General features: G+C 37.2%; 1 protein-coding gene across 1 annotated transcript in view; it reads left to right on the top strand.

The window, feature by feature from the left end:
* USH2A (usherin) overlaps positions 1 to 15,093 on the top strand; it is a 737,336-nt gene that overhangs the window by 631,477 nt on the left and 90,766 nt on the right. The window lies entirely within an intron of this gene.

Below are 15,093 nucleotides of genomic sequence, written 5' to 3'. Positions count from 1 at the left end.
AAGTAGCATAGGCTGGCTTCCACCTTCCAAAGTCTGGTGGGACTAATGGGGGTACATTCAAGGTTATAAGCCCAGACTCTATAGCCAGAAGGCCTCAACGCAAATCCTGGTTCTGTCCCTTATAATTATCTGACCATGGACAATTTGCTTCAACTGTCTTTACATCTATTTCCTTATCTGAAAATGAGGATAAGAGCAGTGTCTATCTCATGAGGTTGTTTTAAGGATTAAACAATGTAACATACATTATGCACTTGGAAAATGCCTGCTGTATAGCAAGCACTCAGTGTGATTAACCCTTGAGAAACTCTTTAGGAAAAGGATGAAAAAGTACACACAACATATGCTAAGAATAACTTTGAAAGCAGCAGCAGCGCTGAATGTAGTGGTCAGATGTGTCTTTCGGCACTGTTTTGTGTGCACAGCCAAAGTCCTAATGTATTCCATTTGTTACCATCCTCACAACATCATCTGTGAGTTCCCAGTCTGGTTTTCATTTTGTGTTATCACTGGTCCCATTGTAGCCAGAGTGGCAGTATGTTTCGGCTGCCCTTTAACTAGACCAGCTTCAGCTTTCTCGTCCCATCGTTGTCGCCAAGAACAAGTCAGTTCACTTTGCTAAAATAAATGGGCTAGAAGTTGTGCACTGGCTTTTGACCACAGAGTACACTTTTCTATTCAGGAAGGATACTCAGAAAACAGAGAACAGAAAGCTCCTTGGTTTTTATGGTGAACATTTGTTCACATTTCTCCATCTCTCTCTGAAATCACGTGCATCTAAGTCTTACCATCAACGCAGGTGACAGTTGTTACATACTTGTTTCCTGTGCCTGCATGAACTTGATCAATGCCATTCACACTCCTGTCACTTCAGTTGAGCTACGTATGCTGTCGGTACTACACACGTTGCGTTTAATTGCCACTTAACATGTCTTCAAAAAGATTACACCATGATTTCGCATTAAAATGAGAAGTTATTGTATAAACAGAAAGGCACAGAAGCAGCAGCTTAATATATAATTAAAAAAAAAAAACCTATGCCCATGCAAGTCTAACGGTGTCTTTCCACAAATATAAAACAAAAACTCCAAGTGTTAAAAAAGCATTGTATCTTCATTCAATTGGAAGTATTTTTTCCTTTCTTAGGTATACATAAAATAACAGTGTGTCTTGGATTCCTTCAAATTCAAGGATTCAAAGAAATGAGGTATATTCCATGACGAATTTATTTTACTGAAGTACAGTTGATTCACAATGTTGTGTTAATTTCTGCTGTACAGCAAAGTGATTCAGTTATACATATATATATATATATATATACACATTCTTTTTCATATTCTTTTCCATTGGTTTATCACAGGATATTAAATATAGTTCCCTGTGCTATACAGTAGGACGTTGTTGTTTATCCTTTCTATATATAATAGTTTGCACCTGCTAATCCCAAACTCCCAGTCCATCCATCCCCCACCCCCTCACCCTTGGCAACCACAAGTCTGTTCTCTATGTCTGCGAGTCTATTTCTATTTTGTAGATAAGTTCATTTGTGTTATATTTTAGATTCCACATATAAGTGATATCATATGACATTTGTGTTTCTCTTTCTGACTTACTTCACTTAGTATGATAATCTCTAGGTCTAACCATGTTGCTGCAATGGCATTATTTCATTCTTTTTTGTGGCTCAGTAATATTCCATTGTGTATATATACCACATCTTCTTTATCAGTTTATCTGTCAGTGGATACTTAGGTTGCTTCCATGTCTTGGCTGTTGTAAACAGTGCTGCTATGAACACTGGGGTACATTATCTTTTCGAATTATTGTATTCTCCAGATAAATGCCCAGAAGTGGGATTGCTAGAGCATATGGCAACTCATTTTTTAAGGAACCTCCGTACTGTTTTCCATAGTGGTTACACCAATTTATATTCCCATCAACGGTGTAGGAGGATTCCCTTTTCTCCACACCCTCTCCAGCATTTGTTATTTGTACATCTTTTAGTGATGGTTATTCTGACTGGTGTGAGGTGTTACCTCATTGTCATTTTGATTTGCATTTCTCTAATAATTAGCACTTCTCTGGTGACCATTCTTTCATGTGCCTGTTGGCCATCTGTATGCCTTCTTTGGAGAAATGTTTGTTTAGTTATTCTGCCCATTTTTCTATTGGGTTGTTTTTTGTTGTTGTTGTTATTGAGTTGTATGAGCTGTTTATATATTTTGGAAATTAAGCCCTTACTGGTCATATCGTTTGCAAACATTTTCTCCCATTCTGTGGGTTGTCTTTTCGTTTTGGTTATGGTTTCCTTTGCTGTGCAAAAGATTATAAGTTTGATTAGGTCCTGTTTGTTTACTTTTGCTTTTATTTCTATTGTCTTGGGAAACTGGCCTGAGAAAACCTTGGTATGATTTATGTCAGAGAATCGGGTTTTTTTTTTTTGGTGTGGCATTGCCTAGATTATCAGTACAATAATGAATAGAGGGAATTCTGGCTTACCTGATTGTTATATTAATGGGAAGGTTTCTAAGGCTTTTATGTTAAATATGGGTTGGCCAAAAAGTTCGTTTGGGTTTTTTCATAAGCCGTTATGGGAAAACTCGAACGAACTTTTTGGCCAGCCCAATATAATTTACTGTATGATTTTAGTAAATGTTTTTGATCAGACTAAGGGTAATTTCTTCCATTTTCACCTGGCTAAGAGGTTTTATCATGAACGGGTGTTGAATTTTGTTAATTCTATTAAGATGATCATATGGAAATCAACTTTTCTAAGGGCTAAATGCTATACAGTCATGATATCTCTTTTAAATATATTGTTGGACTCTATTTGCTAATATTATGACTTTTTCATCTCATCTCAAGTGATTTTGGTCAACAGAAACACATTTTTCTTGTTATGTTCTTGTCCGATTTTGATATTTTCTTGACGACATGTCATGAGTTTGGTATGTGGCCCAGTTTACCTCTTTTCTGGAACCCTTTGTCTATACATAATATTATCTGTTACTTGCAGATTTAGTTAAAAGCAATAACAAAAATCTTCACTGGTAAAACTCTCTGGACCTGGGCCTTTTTGAAGTAAGGGGCTGATTTAGGGCTTTATTTATTTTTATTTTAAGACTGATTAATATATTTGAGTACATTTGTTTAAGTTCTCCTATTTTTCTCGAATTGCCCACTTTATGTACACTTTCACATTTACTGTCATAAACTGGTTCACATTTTCCTATTTCCAAGGATAACCTGGCCCATGAGGACTAAATGAGTATCTGCCATCCTAATACCCAAGACCCTCTGAAAAGTATCATTTTGAGTTTATTAGCACCAACCTCCCTTTGTAAATGTCCCCTACTACCTAACAGTATTATTTATTCTTCATTGGAGAAAGGCATTGTCTTTTTCAGCTCAGCCCCCAAAGTCAGGGTATGTAAGAACACAAAAACGGTATCATATTCCATGCCCTATAGGTAAAAGCGAAAAATCATGCTCATTATTATATGATCCAGTTTATATATATATATATATATATATATATATACACATACACATATATGTATATACATATATATGTAAATACATTTCTAAAGACCAAATAGCTGACGTCAATAACAAGGAAGAATTTACTCAATTAGTCAATGCATATTTACCCAGTACCTACTAGGTCTTCACAGCAAACATTTACAAAGGTAGTGTTTATGGATTTAGCTTAAAAGATCTACTTACATTCATAAGATGCTACGCCATTTTTCAAAATCATTCTCCATATATTCTCCATATAAGCCAGGGTACTACGCACTAAAAATACCTTGAGTTATGCAGTGCTTTAGACTCAACCTTTTATGTATGCATAGCTTCCAGAATATTTATTGAATATCTTATGCATAGAAGCATTTCTTAGATGCTTAGGATAATAATAAAATCTAGCACTTATTAAATTCCTACTGCATAACAGAAACTATTCTACACGTTAACTCACTAAAACTTACAAACTGAAAAAGATAGGTACTATTACTATTCCTTTTTTACATATGAAGAAACCAGAGTAAAGCAAGGTTAAGAAACAGTCCTGACGCGAAACGTTTCGTTCACTTTGCAGTGGGAAGACAAACAAGTGAACAGACAGATATAATACAGTAGAAGATCCATTAATAAAGGAAGTAGATCTGTGAATAAATTCAAACCCATTCTCTCTCACACGGAGCAATGCTTTTGACGAAGAAATTTGGGACAACTTGTTTCAAACAAATAATTTGAATTGAAAAGGGTGTGTACATATGAGTTGGGAATCTCAAGTTCAGTTGCAAATCTAGTGCTGATGGATTGTAGGACCTTGTACAGGTAATTTAGGCCATTTGGATTTTAGTTTCAACTACAAAATTAGCCTGTTGGAGTAGAATCCAGTTATAATTTTTTGACTCTTTACCCTTAATTAAAAGTTTTACTAATAGGACTTATGTATACATGGATATTTCATATTTAATCACAAGTACTATGAGTGTGTCTATCAAAAGTTGGAAATATAAGACTCCTCCCTTCACTGCATAAAAGTTCAAACAAATCTTTGATTAATCTTTAATTGGAACTGTCAGTTAAAGCCAAGTATAATGCAGTTAAGTGGTACAGTATAGTTCGTGAACCCCTTAGAGTCCCAGAAACGTTTTCAGGGATCTGCCAGGTCAAAAATATTTTCATAATAATATGAAGACATTATGTGTCTTTTTCACTCTCATCCCCTCACAGGTGTACAGTGGAGTTTTCCAGAGGCTACATTATGTGCGATGATGCTTTTTCTCTGCTGGCTAACAGAATATGTGCTTCTGTGTTCTTTTCCTTTAATACTTTCTCAATTTTAATTTTTTACATAGGAAATATTGGTAGATATAACAAAAGCTTTTGGGAATCCTCTATTATTTTTAAGAAGTAGGGGTCCTGAGATCAAAACATTAGGACCACTGATGCAGTTGACAAGAACATTTGAAGTCAATATAGTACAGGAGTAAAAGCATAACCCTGCCACTTACTAGAACTGTGACTCTGGGCAAGTTACTTATCTAAGCCTCAGTTTCCTTATCTGTAATGTTACCACCCTCAGAGCTTTGTTGTGAAGATGAAATGAGATTATGCATGTAAAGTCCTTTTTACACCAGGTCTGACACAGTAAAAGCAAAAACTTTGATCAAAAATAATGATCCTGTCTTAGGAAGGATACACAAGAAAATGGTAAACTGATAACTTTTGTTACCATTGGGCAGGGAACTTGTCATTGTATCCTCTTCACATGGAAGTCACAATTTATCAAAAGTAATGATTTAATGAAAACTCTAAAACATTTTTTTAATTACCTTGTTCCTAATAGATAAAGGCCTTGTTCATTTCTGATGAAACTTTACTCTTCCAAATTTTATCTCTGAAAAGAGCTTGACGGTCAATGATGGCAGCTCTTAGTATATACATTGTTTTGCTGTGGAGGCTACAGCCAACTCCAAGTTAATTGGCTGATACCCAAGCATACCTGTATCACTTTGCCGCACACAGAATTTTAGCTAACCTAGTTTCCACATGCAAAGTGAAAAGGAAGTCCTGATTTCTAAAAACTAGTATACCTCTCCTACATCATCAGTCTCTCTCTCGTTATTGGAGAATTCCCAACAGTATACACACATGCTCTAGCATCTCCCTTGTTTTTTAAATGTGATCCCACAGGCCCCTCCAGCTACCATCCTATTTCCCTGATCTCCTTCACAGCCACACTTCTCAGAAGACTTATGTTACTATTCTGTTTCTACTTCTACACATCTGGTTGTCCCTTCCTCCCACTCCATAGGATTTCTGCTGGCTCTACTTCCAAAGTATAAGTCCACTCAGTTAGTTTCATCTCTGCCATTATCACACCACTCCAAGCCACTATCAGCCCTCCCTGGACTTCTGCAAAAGCCACTCCCTCTTGACCCCCATTATCTACTGAATTGTGTTCCCCCCAAATTCATATGTTGATCCCCTAACCCCCAATGTGACTTTATTTAGAAATAGGACTATAGGGAAGTAATTAAGGTTAAATGAGGTTGTAAGAGTGGGGCCCTAATCTGATAGGACTGGTGTCCTTATAAGAAGAGGAAGAGACACAAGAGATCTCTCCCTCTCTCCATGTGCACAGAGAGCAAAGCCACGTGAGGACACAGCGAGAAGGCAGCAGTCTACAACCAGGAAGAGAGCCCTCACCAGAAACCCTGATGGCACTGTGATCTGGGTGTTCTAGCCTCCAGACTGCAAGAATATAAATTTCTGTTTTTAAGCCAGTCTGGTATTTTTGTTATGGCAGCCTGAGTAGACTAATACAACCCCCTACATATATTTTTCACACAGCAGCCATAGTGATCTTCTTTAATTTATTTATTTTTATTGAAGTACACTTGATTAATGATCAAGTTACAATGTTGTGTTAGTTTCAGGTGTACAGCAGAGTGATTCAGATATATAGATATATAGATGTGCTTTTTCAGATTCTTTTCCACTGTAGGTTATTACAAGATATTGAATATAGTTCCCCATGCTATACAGTATATCCTTGCTGATTATCAATTTTATATATAGTAGTGTGTATATTTTAATCCCAAACTCCTAATTTATCCCTCCTCACTACCTTTACCCTTTGGTAACCATAAGTTTGTTTTCTATGTCTGTGAGTCTGTTTCTGTTTTGTAAATAAGTTTAGTTGTACCATTTTTTAGATTCCACATATGTGATATCATATAATATTTGTCTTTGTCTGACTTACTTCACTTAATATGATAATCTCTAGGTCCATCCATGTTGCTGCAAATGGCATTATTTCATTCTTTTTATGGCTGAGTAATATTCCATTTTATATATATATATATATATATATATATTCCACATCTTCTTTATCCATTCATCTATCCATGGACATTTAGGTTGTTTCTGTGTCTTGGCTATTGTAAATAGTGCTGCTATGAACACTGGAGTGCATGTAGCTTTTTGAATTAGAGTTTTCTCCAGATATATGTGCAGGAGTGGGATTGCTGGATCATATGGTAACTCTATTTTTAGTTTTTGAAGGAAGAATGATCTCTTTAAAACCTAAATCAAATTGTGTCACTCCCTTGCTTAAAGGCCTTCAATAATTTTCCATTGAAATTAGCATCAGACTCTAACTCTTATCTTGGCCTGAAAGCTATCCACCATCTGGCACCTGCCCATCACTTTGACCGTATCTCGGGTCATCCTCCCTCACAGGCCTCACTCACACTAACTTCTCTCTGCCAGCAAAAATCTCAAGCTCATCCTTCTGCCTAAAAGTTCCCCCTGGGGCTTCCCTGGTGGCGCAGTGGTTGAGAGTCCTCCTGCCGATGCAGGGGGCGTGGGTTCGTGCCCCGGTCCGGGAAGATCCCACATGCCGCGGAGCGGCTGGGCCTGTGAGCCATGGCCGCTGAGCCTGCGAGTCCGGAGCCTGTGCTCCTCCGCAGTGCGAGAGGCCACAACAGTGAGAGGCCCGCATACTGCAAAAAAAAAAAAAAAGTTCCCCCCTGGTTTTTCACATGGTTTCTTCTGTAGTCTTGCCTACATGGAACTTCCTCAAGGATCTTCACCCACCTTTCTTAAACCAAGACTCAGTCTTCCCTACCACCTAAAAAACATTAGTTCATCACTCTATTTCCTTCATAATTTGTCACAGCTTCTAATTCTCTGTCTCTGTCTCTATCTCTCTCTCACCCACTCACTCCCTCTCTCTCCATTTTCTTGTATAAATGTAGGACTCCTTACTTTTTCCCTCCTTACAATGTAAGACTCAGGAGGGTATGTCCTTGTCTCCCGTGCTTTCTGCTGTGTCCTCAGAGCTTAGGAGGGTGCCTAGTACACAGGAAACCTTCAATAAATATGTGTTTAATCAAGGACTGAATAAACGCAAGACTGGCTGGAATTAATGAAATTCTGTTCAATGCAGTTTAGTACAGTTTTACTAGTATTGCCATAAAATAGATTGCCAGAGTGGAATTGCTGGGTCACAGAGTATACACATTTTTAATTTTGATAGATCAGAAGGACTGCTTTTTAATATTTAGTGTGACTGATTTGCCACTTTAAAATTTAATTATCACAAATTTAATTTTTTTTCCTCTTCTCCTTTGAAAAATGAGCCATTTCAAAACCTTTCTTTTTTCTCCCCCACGTCTTTATGGTAACTGAGGCTTCATCGTTCATTTGCAAGAACCCTAGCTTTTGTTTTATATTGATAGATTAAATTGATAGAGCCCATTTATCTATAAAGAAAACTTCTGTGAGTTGAATCTTCTTTTGGCACTGACCCCCCCCATTACAAAATGAATGATGTACTTCAATGAGAGAAGAAAATACCCCCTTTTTCACATGTCATTCTTCTTCTCTGAATGTAGATATTTGTGGAAGACACGAAAGTACACACAGCACTAACACATGAAAACTCTAAGCTGAACATTTTAAATTTGAAATTTACAATTGTTACAACAGATGACCCCCGACTAATCAGTTATGTAACAATACATATCACAATTACTTGACGGGAGGATATGCATTTATACTTTCTTGAAATCTTTCCAATTGAGCCCTCTGACATCAGTTAGAACCCAGAGCTAGGAATGCTTTCACACTTGTTTGAACTTTTGAATTAGCTTCATTCTATTTTGTTGTCATCAACAGTATCCCTAAACTTTTCCAGCTGCCTTCTAGCTGTTTGATGTGTATAAAGTATAAGGGTATGGATGGTTCCACACAAACATGTCCCCACTACCAGCAAAAACCATAAACCAGGTACATGTGATTCAGGACAGAGGACAGTATAATTGTCTTCAATTCAGTCCAGCTGTTATAATCCCCACCTTGAGTTCAATCAAAAGACAAACACTGTGCAAAGAATAATTTCAAATTTTGAAATGGATCAAATATTCAATAAAATTTTTTTAAATCTTATTCCTTTTTTTAAATGTTATCATGTTTTAATTTATAGGAGAAGAAATTTTGTCTCTGAAGATTATGAGCTGAACAGGCACACATTTGGCCTAATTATTTACAGTTGAGGAATAATGGCTTCCACCTCTTTGTACAACTGCCGTAGTCACTCATGTATCATATCTGTGACCATGGGCATTTTTTTTTTTTTTTTGCGGTACGCGGGCCTCTCACTGCTGTGGCCTCTCCCGTTATGGAGCACAGGTTCTGGATGCGCAGGCTCAGCAGCCATGGCTCACGGGCCCAGCCGTTCCGCGGCATGTGGGATCTTCCCAGACCGGGGCATGAACCCGTGTCCCCTGCATCGGCAGGCGGACTCTCAACCACTGCGCCACCAGGGACGCCCCATGGGCATTTTTATGTTAACATTATTTACAATGTTCCAATTGTAAATTTACAATGTATAGCATATCTATTTTTTCTCTTTTTTTTAATTGAAGTATAGTTGATTTATAATGTTGTGTTAGTTTAAGATATGCAGCAAAGTGATTCAGATCTATATACATGTATTCTTATACATATATATGTATTCTTTTCAGATTCTTTTCCCTTATAGGTTATTTAAAAATATTGAGTAGATTTCCCTGTGCTATACAGTAGGTCCTTGCTGGTTATCTATTTTATATACAGTACTGTGTATATTTTAATCCCAAACTCCTAATTTACCCTTGTTGTTCATCTATTTTATATTTAGTAATTTGTATCTGCTAATCCCAAACTCCTAATTTATTCTTCCCTGCCTCCCTTTCCCCTTTGGTAACTATAAGTTTGTTTCCTCTGTCTGCGAGTTTATTTATGTTTTAAGTTCATTTATATCTTTTTTTTTTTTAAGATTCCACATATAAGTGATACCGTATGATATTTGTCTTTCTCTGTCTGGTGTACATCACTTAGTATAATAATCTCTAGGTCCCTCCATGTTGCTGCAAAATCTTATTCCTAAGAAAATACTCTCCTATTACCTTTTACATATGACAGTCTATACTTTATTGGCTGAATAATAATTAAATGAATGAATGAATTCATCTTAACAGATTTATTATTTTATCAGTCACTAACCATGACCAAAATTTAAACGTTCTTCCATTATTCCTTCAAATTGCATGGTAGAGTTCTGTTGTTCATTGTTTCCTAACAAATGTAGTCCAGAACCTTTAGGGTGACATTCACAGCCCTCTCCAATCTTACCACCAGTCTCTTCCCTTCCTTAATCCCCACTATTGCCCTATATCCACAACCCTTCAGCTACGTTCAACTCTTAGCTCTTTTCCAAATGTATCCTGCATTTTTTCCTTCTGTTCTTCCAATCCCTCACACATTTTCATCTACTCAAACTCTACATCTTTCCTGTCCTACATCAGATGCCAGCGAAGTTTTCCCCCGCCCCTCACCTTCTTTCCCAATTAGAAGTATCTATCTCTTCAGTATTTCCCTGATTTCCCTGGCGCTCAGTATAGCATCTACTACACTCTGAATTGTGTGCATCTGTATATATTGTTGATCTGCTCTATTAGATTAAAAGCTCCTAAGCATCAAAAGCCTGTGCTCGGGCTTCCCTGGTGGCGCAGTGGTTGGGAGTCCGCCTGCCGATGCAGGGGACGCGGGTTCGTGCCCCGGTCCGGGAGGATCCCACATGCCGCGGAGCGGCTGGGCCCGTGAGCCATGGCCGCTGAGGCTGCGCGTCCGGAGCCTGTGCTCCACAGCGGGAGGGGCCACAACAGTGAGAGGCCCGCGTACCGCAAAAAAAAAAAAAAAAAGCCTGTGCTCTCCATCTCGTATCCCCACACCAACTTTACTGAATCTTGTACATATCAGATGCTCAAAAGGGTTTAAAGAATTGAATGGAGCTGCTGGCCGACAATACTAAATGTTTCCCCTGACCATTTTGGCAACTCTGTCTTGCCACTTAGCAACGCCACCTAACATAGACACACTGTGCACACACATGACAATAGATCATGAACCCAAACGGTGTTTCCTTCTACCTTTCTTGTACTGTCAGTCGATCTTTCATTCTGGAGCAACTCTACGTGTATGTGTGTGTCATGAAAAAATGTCTTCTTTGTCCCACCAGCCAGGAGCTCTGTAGACAGAGGTGGCATTTTATATTGACCCATAAAGTCAGTATACACGTGAAATCAGTGGAAATTTTCTGACTGTGTTAACATTTTGCAGGCTTGGAAGTCCATGCTTAGATAACCATGGATAAGCACTTAAGGTTGATATTTGGGGATGGGTAACAAAGAGCATTTCTGTATTAAGACGGATTGGATTTTTACAAAAGAAGTACTAGATAGAAATATGTTGATGAACTTTTGGAGAACTCAAAAATTAACTTTATGAATGGGAAGGAATATAGATTGGCAATGCCTCAAATCATCTGGCTTTCAGAAATCTAGAAGAATATTTTGTGTTGATGTTTTAGGCACTAAAATATGTAAAAATCATTCAATTGACTGGATGTACTCGGCTCAAAGCCATGAATTTCAGGTGATGCTAAATGAGAACTTTTCTTATTTCTCATGTTTCAGTGGTAACTAAACCAGGAGCTTGTCAATAACCAGTTCCTTATTTTATCATTATGACAAGATAAACTGTAACGTACGATAAAACAGAGATGCAGCATCCAAGTGGTTCAACTGAAGAAAACAAAAGTTAATATATTTAAATCTAGATTTCCCTAAAGCTCTCTGTGCAAAATAAGCAAACTTTCAATATGAGGTATTCTCTGGGTCTTGGCATTCGTGAGAATTAAGGAGGCAAAGGAATCCTACAACTGGGTTAGGATTTATAAGCCAAGAGTCACCCATTTTTAAATACGGAGCCCAAGATAAGGGGTGAAGCCAGAAGAAACCCCATTGGCTGGAAATGAAGTTGATGGTGACCAGGAAGATTAACCCCTTCCAAATGCAATAAGCACACATAAGACTCTGTTGATGAACACAGCAGTGCCGAGACATCACTGTTTTAGTTCATTACCAGGAGCAGGGTAAAAAGAGTCCTTAGGGCCAAGGTAAATGGGTTCAGTGAAAATGCACCTTAAAGACCAGAGGGAAGGCTCTGGAAACTGCTGGATCATCAGATCAATGGACTCAAAGATGACTAAGTTAGGTTGCTTTATGCAGTTTAAACATTTGTGCAGGGAGTCTCCCCATGCAGCCTTTTATTGACAGCTACAGATCAATGGTAATTTTTGATCATTTTCAACCTACATAAACCTATTGACCCCATGGCCACCTTTGGGGCACTTCAAGTAATCAAAAATAATCAGAGGAGATGGTGTAAAATTGTCTGACTGCCAAAGACTCCAAGTAGTTTCACGTGCCCCCAGGAGCCGAGTTGAGAGGTTAAAGTGTAGTTCACATTGCCAGCAGAACCTCAACTGGCGGAGTGTTCCAGAGAGTCTTGTCTTTATGTCTCATTAAAGGACTCACTGATCTGTATGTATTAGATTGCAGAGAACGAATTATTCCTGTTTTCCTTTGTTGAGTCATTCTTTTCTTCGGCTGCCTAACAGAAGTGGTTAATATACTTTTAGAATTAAAAAAAAATTAGCAATATTATGTGCTTGTAGACATGGACAGGACAAAGACAAAAGGGAAGAAGGTATAAGTTAGGTAGCCCAAAGGTCATGGATAACAAATGTATATATATATATATATATATATATATATATATATATATATCTCAAAAGAATCAGTAGGACAGAAAAGGGAAATAACAAACAAAACAATGACAATGAAAAGAAATCTTATTGAATTAAGATAATCTCCAGAGGGAAGGAAGAAAAGGGGCAGCAGCGGAGCGAAAAGAAGGAAGTTTTTAATGAGGACTTTCCCAGTCAGTGGGACAGAATGCTCCGTCCCCAAAGGAAGGAATGGAATCCAAATCACGTAAGGTCAACAGGGCTCAAGCAAATATTCTGAATTTAAGGAAAATCACAAGTAACTGAGTAAACAAACAAGACTCAACCTAATCCATAGAGTGAACTGTGCCCAGATTTTACAGTTGGTTTCTAAAATAGTGAACTCTGGGGTTAGATATCCATTCAGGGAAGAATAATATAAAGGATTTCCTAAAATGTCAAAGAATAAATCGGTTAGGGATTGTCTTGCCATTTTGAAGTTTTCTTTATTTTTTATGTGGACTTAACTAAATATTGACAAAAAGTATGGCTATCACTGAGGTTTATTTAAAGCATGTGTGTGTGTGTTGTAGTTTTGCAGAAATAACAAGTTGACATAATATGGGAACTTGTCTCAGTATAAATTTATGATAGAAAAATTCTCCTTCACGTTTCCTGTACATTTATGATATGTGATTATTTCTATATTTTAAGAAGATATATAGACCAAATTAAGCAAAACAACTGTTGTAATCACCTTTTGTAGGAGTCTACATGTAAACATTTCTGTGTCAGGCAGGCGTGAACTTCAACTTGAGACCTGCAGGTCATATTTCCACATTAGTTGGTGGAGGTTTTGAAGCCAGAACATTTTCAGTACTTCTGCTTTCAAGGATCTGGCTATAAATGTTTATTAAAAGAATCTATAATGAAATCAGTTTTGTTATTTTTTAAATGGCGGCCTGGAGTGTGTTGGATGACTGAATGTCAGTTAATCATTGAGCACTCATGGCACCGAAAGTGCTTGATAGTATTGCCATCTAGGGGCTGAATGGAATTCTCAGCTCTGAAATAAACTGTAATTGAGCAGGTGCTGCTATGGACAATATACGTATGTTTTTGCTTTACAGCCCACATGCTTTTCGTGTTTCTTATGACAAAAGCTATCTCTAAATGTCCCCCAGCAGCCTACCTTTTTTCATATATAATCTGTTAGAGGTGATCACTATTTGCTTTGGAGCTGATGCTTTTTTGGCATCTACTACTGAATATTCTGAACAAAGAATGGTTCTTTTTTGCATTATTAATCTTGCCCGTGTTTGCCCTATTTCCACAGAAAAGGAATCATTTATCAGAAAAGAATGTTTGTAATCGGGACTTGTAGCATATTCAACTTTAATATTCACTATGGTCATTCTATTTCTGTGCTATATTTATCTAAAAGACCAATCCAATGTTGTTGGAGAAATACGTTTTAAATATTTATGATCTAACTTTTAATATTTAAAAAAAGAGAAATTAGTATCTCTGTAAAATTTTTTTCAGAGCCTGGTCGCTTAGCAAATGTTTAAATATTAAAAGATTTCGAGAGTTCAGCCTGTAATATCATAATAGGACCTTACTGAAACAGGAAAATTGACTTTACAAGTTTTTGATAAGTAAAGGAAATTATATTTCCTCTGCTTGTGTTTAACACATAATAAGAAACAGTAACTAATAGAAACTTATAAAACTTATAACCAAGAATGTGGGGAAATGGTGTCAAAAATTATTTCTATGGTGTGTTTTGGTTTCGTCTAAGCAGTTTTTTTGGAAAGTGGTTCAGTTGGAGTTTGCCACCTGGTTTTAGATTTTATTCAAAATGAGATTTGGATTCCCTCAAATTAAAAAGAATTTCCATACACATAACTTTGTCTGGTGCTTTCGGGTACTGCTCTCAGAAATAACTTTCTCTTCTTCATCTCATCTTCCTCTTCCTGTGCCCACCAAGAAAAGGACAATTGAAGACGATCTGTCACATTTAAGTGTCAAATAAACCAAAGCTGACCTCGCATACCATTAAGTGTATATATCCTATTAAACCAGTAAAAACTTCTTCATGATTATTCACATCCAATGGATATGGTACACAACAGAAAGTGTCTGTGTGTGTTTACCTATACACACATTACTGGTCCACTTGCAGACATAATTCCTATCTGTAAACAGACACTTCCATCCAGCCCAGATGTAGAAAGAGCACCCTGGGCTCTTTCAAAACATTAGGATTCTTAGGTCCAGTTTAATTATGCAAAATATGGTTAGTGCTGCTGTCCAAGCAGGAAAAAAACGAATTATGCTATCTTTTTTTTTTCTTTTAAATTAACAAAGACCAAATACTCAAAGCCTAGCTAACAATTACTTTTGGTAAATTTCAGAGCTTTAGTTAGGGTGTTTTTAACAAATGAGAATATTTTCACATT

Source organism: Lagenorhynchus albirostris, chromosome 2 (assembly GCF_949774975.1).
Source record: "Lagenorhynchus albirostris chromosome 2, mLagAlb1.1, whole genome shotgun sequence".
NCBI classification, from domain to species: Eukaryota; Metazoa; Chordata; class Mammalia; order Artiodactyla; family Delphinidae; genus Lagenorhynchus; species Lagenorhynchus albirostris.
The sequence above is the reverse complement of the archived record's forward strand: the minus strand, read 5'-3'. Positions and strand labels throughout refer to the sequence as shown.